Source organism: Carlito syrichta, unplaced genomic scaffold (genome assembly GCF_000164805.1).
Source record: "Carlito syrichta isolate Samal-C Ts95f unplaced genomic scaffold, Tarsius_syrichta-2.0.1 Scaffold301922, whole genome shotgun sequence".
Classification (NCBI taxonomy): domain Eukaryota; kingdom Metazoa; phylum Chordata; class Mammalia; order Primates; family Tarsiidae; genus Carlito; species Carlito syrichta.
The window spans coordinates 66,559-75,503 of record NW_007246018.1 but is presented as its reverse complement, the minus strand read 5'-3'; positions in this window follow the sequence as shown (position 1 = coordinate 75,503).

Below are 8,945 nucleotides of genomic sequence, written 5' to 3'. Positions count from 1 at the left end.
AAAAAAAAAAAAAAAAATGTAGTAGTTTCTTAGTATATTCACAAAGTTGCATAATGATCAACACTAATTTCAGAACATTTTCATTACGCTAATAAGAATTCCCAGCTGGGCGTGGTGGCTCAGCCTGTAATCCCAGCACTTTGGGAGGCCAAGGCAAGAGGATTGCCTGAACCCGGGAGTTGGAGACCAGCCTGGGCAACTTGGCGAGACCTCGTCTCTACAATAAATCACAAATACTAGCCGAGCTTGGTGGCGTGCGTCTGTAGTCCCAGTTTCTTGGAAGACTGAGGAGGAAGATCGCCTGAGCCCAGCAGGTCAAGACTGTGGTGGCCATGAAAGTGCCACTGCACTCCAGCTTGGGTGACAGAGTGAGATTCCAACTCAAAATAACAATAATAATAATAATTCCCATACACATTAGCAATAATTCCCAATCTCCCTCTAACTCCATCCATGGAATAACTAATCTACCTTCTCTATGGATTTCCTTGTTCTGGATTTCCTATTCCTATTCTTATTATTTAATATGAGTGGAATCATACAATATGAGGCCTTTTGTTTCTAATTTCTTTCACTTAACATAATGTTTACAAGGTTTAGCAGTGTTGCTAAATGTATCAGTATTGCATTCCTTTCTATTGCTAAGTAATATTCCACCATGTGGTTTTTACCACATCTTATCTACTCATTCACTGATAGACATTTGGAGTGTTTTCACCTTTGGTGATCATGAATAATGCTGCTATCAACATTCACGTATAAGTTTTTGTGAATATATGTTTTTAATTTTCTTGTGTCTGTACCTAGGAATGAAATTGCTGAGTCATGTTAACTCTACATTTAACTTTTTGAGGAAGTGTCAAACTGTTTTTCACAGTGGCTACACCATTTTATATGTGTGAGCATTTGTCAATTTATGAGCAATTTAGCCATGTAAAGGCCACATCATCACCAATACCTGTTACTGCCTTTTTCAGTGTATCCATTCTAGGAGATGTGAAATGGTGATTCACTGTAGTTTTATTTACATTTTCCTAATAACTAATGATATTGGGCATCTATTTTTTTTTTGAGTTGGAGATTCACTCTGTTGCCCAGGCTGGAGTGCAGTGGCATGCTCACGGCCACCAGAGCCGTGACTTGCTGGACTCAGGCGATCCTTCTGCCTCAGCCTTCCAAGTAGCTGGAACTGCAGGTGCATGCCATCATACCCAGCTAATTTTTGATTTATTGTAGAGACGATGTCTCATCAAGTTGCCCAGGCTCATCTCAAACCCCTGAGCTCAGGCAATCCTCTCGCTTCCGCCTCCCAAAGTGCTGGGATTGCAGGCATGAGCCACCGTACCCTGCATCTTTTTACCTTTTTGATAGTGTCTTATGAATCATAAAGTGTTCTTTTTTAATTCCCATAAAGTCCAATTTATCATTATTTCTTTAGTTGCTTGTACTTATGATGTAATATCTAAGAGTCCATTGCCAGATCTAAAGTCATGAAGTTTTATGTCTAAGATTTCTTCTAATAGCTTTATGGTTTTAGCCCTTAAATTAGGATGTTTGATCCATTTCAAGTTAGTTTTTTGTATATGGAGTGAGGTAGGGAACTAACTTTATTATTTTGCATGTGGATATATAGTTGTTTCAGCAACATTTTGTTGAAAGAACCAGCCTTTGCCCACTAATTGTCTTGGCACCACTGCCAATTGTCTGGACACAATTGTCTTGACATTAATTTGTGAATAATTAGAAGGAATATGTTTATTTCTGTATTCTCAATTCTATTCCAATGTTACATATGTCTAGCCTTATACTAGTACCACACTGTCTTGCTAATAATAGGTATGTATTAAGTTTTGAAATAGAGAAGTGTACGTCATACTTTATTCTTTTTTGAAATTTTTTTGGCTATTCTGGGTCCCTAGCATTTCTATATAAATTTTATCATCAATTTCTCAATTTTTTTTTTTAACTGGAGTCTCACTCATGTGCCCAGGCTGGAGTGCAGCGGCATGCTCCCAGGCACCACAGCCTCGACCTGCTGGGCTCAGGCGATTCTTCCGCCTCAGCCTTCCAAGTAGCTAGAACTACAGACACACACCACTACGGTAGAGATGAGGTCTCACCAAGTTGCCCAGGCTGATCTCGAACCCCTGGGCTCAGGCAATCCTCTCGCCTTGGCCTCCCAAAGTGCTGGGATTACAGGCTGAGCCACCGCGCCCAGCCAGTTTCTCAATCTTTTCATAAACAGTAGGTAAGGTTTTTAAAGGGTTGCATTGACTCAAGTCAATTTGATGGATATTGCCATTTTAACAATCTTACGTTTTCCAATCCATAAATATGCAATACCATTCCATTTATTTAGGAACCATTCGATTTTTTTAATTTTTTATTTTTCAGTGTGCAAGTTTTGCACCTCCTTGGTTAACTTGTTCCCATGTATTTTATTCTTTTTTATCTTATTGTAAATGGAATTTTCTACATTTTATTTGTGGACTGTTAATTACTATCATAGAGAAATAGAATATCATAGAGAAATAGCATAATCACAGAGAAATTCAGTTGATTTTTGAATGATGATATTGTATCCTGCAGCCTCGCTCAAAATTTTCATTTTATTAGAAGCTTAGTGTGTTCCTTAAGATTTTATATAGAGAAATACTTCAGAGATATTGTAGTTTGGTTCCAGACAATCACAATGAAATGAATATTGCAATAAAGAAAGTCACATCGTTTTTTTATTTTCCATCACATAAAATTTATATTTACACTATACTGTTGTCTATTGGGTGTATAATATCATTATACCCAAAAGGATATACATATATATATACACACACACACCTATATACACGTTTATTGCAGCACAATAGCAAAAATGTTGAACTAACTATACTGCCCATCAAAAGTGGACTGAATAAAGAAAATGTAGTACATATACACAATGGGATAATACGTAGCCATAAAGAAAACAAGATTATGGACTTCGCAGCAACTTCAATGGATTTAGAGCCTATAATACACAGTGATCTAACAGAAAAATAAAAATCTGAGTACCACATGTACTCACTTATAAGCAGACTCTGAGCATTTATCATAATACTATAAGAAATGGATTGGCAGTAGTGGGACACTGCCGGGGCAGGGGGAGGACATTCATCAATAAGGGTACCTGATCTCTAGCCAGTTGAAGTGAGGACCAAAGGGAGGCCCAAACTTTACCTGTACGATGGCCACATATGTACCTGAATTGTACTCCACATCTTTAAAACAAAGTAAAAAAAGAAATTTAACAAAAATTTTTGAACTAAAAAGGCAATATATCTGTAAAGTGTAATAAAGTGAAGTACAATAAAACAAGACATACCTGTAGACATGTATACCTGTATACACACACACATATGATCATGTTCTTTGTTAGTACAGGTAGTTTTATTTCTTTCTTTCCAATCTGAATGTCTCTCTTTTTCTTGTCTAACTTTGCTTGCTAGAATCACCAGTGAAACAAAAGTGGTGAACGTGGACATCATTCTCTTGTTCCTAAGCTCAGTGGGGAGGGTTTCAGTCTTTCATCATTGAGTGTGATGTAATCTGTGAAGGTTTTTGCAGATGCCATTTATCATGTCTAGAAAATTTTCATGTGATTCCTAATTTTTACTATGAAAACATGGGGAATTTTGTTAAATGCATTTTTGGTGTCTATTTGAATGCTTGTCAGTTTATTTTCTTTATTTTATTGATAAGAATGTATTCCATTGATTTTGGATATTAGACCAATCATTTATGCCTTAGATAAGTTTCAATTTGTCATGGTGTATAATCCTCATAATGTATATAATATTATAGTCTATATATATATATTTATATATATATTTATATATATATACACATATACATATATATGGATATTTCTGAATTTAGTTGATAGTATATTGTTGATTTTTGTGTTTACATTAATCAGGCATATGTGATTTTGCTATCTGGATAATAGATAACACAGACTGGTAAGATTTACAGAGTGAGTTGGCACATATTCCTCACTTTTCTATTTTTAAAAGAGTGTGAATAATTGGTATTCATTTTTCTTAAATATTTGTTAGAAATCACTAGTGAAACCATCTATCTGGTCCTGGGCTTTACTTTGAGTTTTTGATTGCTAATCCAAATACCTTACTTTTTAAATATCTATTCAGATTTTCTAATCTTCTTGAGTCCGTTTCAATAGGTTGTGTCAAAGAAAATGTTTATTTCATTGAGGTTATCTAATTTGTTGACATATACTCATCCATAGTATTATTTTATTTTTTTTTTTAATTTTTGACAGGTAGATACAAATTTCTTCTCTTTTATTCCTGGTTTTAGTAGTTGGCAAACTTTTTTTTTTCTTGGTCAATCCATCTTAAATTTTCTCAAAATTGTTGATCTTTCAATGAAGTTTTGAGTTCTTTGATATTTCTATTGTTTTATACTCTATTTCCTTTATTTTCATTCTCATCTTCATTATATCCTTCCTTCTGCCTACTACAGATTTATTTTGGTTTTCTTTTTCTAGTTTCTAAAAGTGGAAGCTTAGGTTACTGATTTGAGATCTTCTTCAGTCTGGGTATTTACAGCTATAAATTTCCCTCAAAGCACTGTTTTAGCTTCATCTCATAAGTTTTGGTATTTGTGGGGTTTTTTTTTTTTATTCAACTAAAAGTAATCTCCCTATGTGATTTCTACTATGACCCATTGGTTACTTAGAGGTATGTTTTTAATTTTCACATATTTGTGAATTTCTCAAATTTGCTTCATTATTAAGTTTTAAGTTTACTCCACCATGATTGGAGAGCATAATTTGTATTAGATTCAAAATGGAAATTCATTGCAGTCTCTTGTATGGACTAACATACAGTCTATTTGTGTGCTTAATCATAATGTGGAGACAGGCAGAGCAAAATGGTTGAATAGAACTCTTCAGCAATTGTTCCCATACAAGAACACCAAATTACACAACTGTCAATGCAAGAAAGCACCTTCATAAGAACCAGAATCAGGTGAGCAATCACAGTACCTGCTTTTAACATGATATTAAGGAAAGAGGCAATGAAGAGGGTGGGAAAGAAAATCTTGCCTTGCCTACACCACCATTCCTCCATGCCCCTGCAGTGCGTGCAGAGAATCTGTGTGCTTGGGGTAGGAAGAGTGAAGTGATTGCAGGACTTCACATTGGAACTCAGTGCTGCCCTGTCACAGCAGAGCATAATACAGAGAATAATTCAGTAGGGTCCCATTGGAGGAGCATTTGGACTAGCCCAGGTCAGAGGGCAATCCTGCGCCCCAGCAGTGGGAACCTGAGTTCTTGCAAGCTCAACCACTGGATGACTAAAGTGGCCTGGGGTCCTGAATAAATTTGAAAAGTGGTCAGGCCACAAGATGTGCAAGGCCACAAGATGGGCAGCCCAAGGGCAAATGCTAGAAATGCATTGGTCTCAGAAATGGTGAGCTTGGGGTGCTTGCTATCCAGTGAGACACCACAGAGATACTGTGGTAGCCAAGGGAGTGCTTGTATAACCTTTTCCTCAATTCTAGGCAGTGCAGCTCAAGGAAAGACCTCTGCTCAGGGAAAGAAAAATGAAGAGTAGAGAGGACCTTATCTTGCAAAATGGATACCAACTTAGCCACAGTAATAAGCCACAAGCAGATAACTAAAGCACCCTAGGTCAAAAGGGAACACACTGTGCTGAAGGGAAGGACCCAATTTTGTCAGGATTCACCACCTACTGACTAAAAAGCCCATAGGCCTTGACAAACCTTTTGTGGTAGCTAGGCAGTAGTCACAACAGACCTCAAATGAGATTCAGTACTGTATTGGCTTAGGTGTGACCCAGTGCTGTGCCGGTTGTGGCAACCATGGGAATGCTTACATCACCGTCCCCAACTCCAAGCAGCTCAGAGTGAAGAGAGATGTCCGATTGGATGAACTAGAAGAAGAGAGCAATAGACTCTACCAGGTAATCCAGGGAATTCTTTTGGATCATACCAAGGCCCACCATGTGGTACCTACAACTCTGCAAGAGTCCCAGCATAACTGGGCTTGGGGTGCCCCCTAGCGCCGATATTGTTGAAATGACCAAAAATTTAGACCACAGCCCTCAATTCCCTCTGAATACTTGGAAAGCCTTCTCAAGAAGAACGAGTTCAAACAAGCCCCGATTGTGACGATGAGAATAAATACCAAACTTTTCAATGCCCAGACATTAAAAAAAAAAACCACAAGGATTAAGAGCATCCAGGAAAACATGATCTCAACAAACGTTCTAAACAAGGCACAGGGACAAATCCTGGAGCAATGGAGATGTGTAACCTTACAGACACAGAAGTCAACATAGCTGTTTTAATTGCAAAATCATTCGCATAATGCAGCACTATCCAAAAGAAATGTAATTCAAACTACAAGTGTGAACCACATGTGTGCTGTTGAGTTTTCCAGTCGTCTACTTTAAAAAAGTAAAAAGAAACATCGAATTTTAACTTACTCTATATATCTGAAATGTTTCAGCATGTAACCAATATAAAAATTTTTAATGCAATATACATTCTATCTTCAAACTCTGGTGTGTATTTTACACTTGCAGTATCTCAGTTTGAGGTAATCAGGTATAAAGTGCCTAATAGCCACATGTTGCTCATGGCTGCCATGCTGGACAGTGAAGGTCTCCTGTTTTCTGCCTTTTGAAGGCCTCCCACATATATTCTCTCAATTAAACTGCGTAAGTATCATCACTGTAGCGCTGCTACTGGTTGACCACTCAGCAGCCATTCTTCCATCTTCCCTTCTCATCAACATACCTATTTTCATTGATGCCTGTGTGTTTCAGGGCTGGCCCCCTCCCTAGCTACAGAAATGTGCCTGGGTCAGGGATGGTCATGTGACCCCGTACCAGCTCATGAGACCCAAAAGGAAGTTTGCTCAAAACATCTGGGGAAAATTTCCTCATTTTTATAAGAAAGCCATAGAAAAATGCAGCTTTTCTCGCCTGCTAGAGGTTAACTAGAACGCATGCAGTCGCATCTATCTCAGCACTAGAGGGGAACAGGCAGTAGGATGAGACCAAGACCGTACCACAGAAGAGAGTTTGGCAAACCTTGGGCCTAGATGCCCATGCTGGGCTCTGGGGTTAAGTGACTCTAAAGATTGCCCCAACTGGGCAGGCAGTTAGGATTTTCAGTCTGAAACCACCACATTAAAGCATCTCCAATAATGACTGAGGGAAACATGAATACAGTGAAATTCTTGAGCATGTTTTTCTCTTTCTTTGTTATTTTTTGCTATGTTTTCCTATTGTTGCTAAAATTCCTCACCATTTAATTGTTATCCCCAGGTCACCTTCCTGCACATCTTTTTCATTTTTTTCCTTTGGACACAAGGCTTATTAAAATAACTGTTTTCCAGTGCTCTCACCCACTGCTTCTAATTAGCTTCTCTCTTCCATCATAAAAACAATGTGGTCTCTCCCATTGTTGTCTATCCTAAAAGTATTTTTTAATCTTTCTAAAAAGTTTTATTACTAACAACAAAGTGAAAACAATAAAAGCAATGAATAAAAAAACAAAATAGCTGTTTTGAAGAAACTCAATGAACTTTGAGAAGGAATTCAGAATTCTATCAAAAATTTTTAACAAAAAGATTGAGATGATTTTTAAAAACTAAGGAGAAATTCTGGAGATGAAAAATTTAACTGACAAACTGAAAAATTCATCAAAGTCTCTCAACAGCAGAAGAATTAGTGAGCTTGAAGACAAGCTATAGGAAAATACATAGATAGAAAAGAAAGAATTAAAACATAATAAAGCACACATACAAGATCTAGAAAACAGCCTCAAAAGGGCAAATCTGAGCATTATTGGCCTTAAACAGGAGATAGAGAGATCAGGGTAGAAAACTTATGCAAAGAAATAAAAACAGAAAAGTTTTTAAATCTAGAAAAAATGTCAATATTCAGGTACAAGAATATCAAAAAATCCATGTAGATTTAATGCAAATAAGGCTACCTCAAGGCATTTAATAGCCAAACTCCCAAAGGTCATTAGTAAAGAAAGGATACTAAAAGCAACAAGAAAAAAGAAATAACATATAAAGGAGCTCCAATGCATCTGGCAGTAGACTTCTCAGTGAAAACTTTACAGGCCAGTAGATAGTGGCATGACATATTCAAAGTGCTGAAAAAACAAACTTTCACCCTAGAATATTATATTCTTCAAATATGAAGGAGAAACGAAGACGTTCCCAGACAAATCAAAGCTAAGGGATTTTGTCAACATTAGACTTGTCCTACGAGAAATGCCAAAGGCAGTTCTTCAATCTAAAAGAAAAGAGCATTGGCAAGCAATTAGAAACCATCTGAAGTTACAAAATTGACTGGTAACAGTAAGAACACAGACAAATTCAGAATATTCTAACACTAATTATGGTGTGTGAAATACTCATATCTTAAGTAGGACAGCAAAAAGACAAATCTATCAAATATAATTACTACAATAACTTTTTAAGAGATAGTATTACAAGATTTAAATAGAAACAACAAAAAGTCAAAAGGCACAGACTGAGGAGAGATGAAGTTAAAGTGTAGAGTTTTTTATGGTTTTTCTTTGCTTGATAGTTTGTTGTTTTTTGTAGTCAGAGTAAAGTTGTCACAGTTTGAAATAATTGGTTACAAGATGTTATTTGCAAGCTTCATGGTAACCTCAAATCAAACAACCTAAAACAGATATACAAAAAATAAAAAGTAAAAAATTAAACCAGGCCCAGTGGCTCAGCCTGTAATCCCGCCCCTTTGGGAGGCTGAGGTGAGTGGATTGCCTGAGCCCGCGGGTTCGAGACCCGCCTGGGCAGCGAGACCTCATCTCTACAATAAATTAAAAAATCAGCCGGGCGTGGTAGCGCATGCCTGTAATTCCAGCTACTCGGA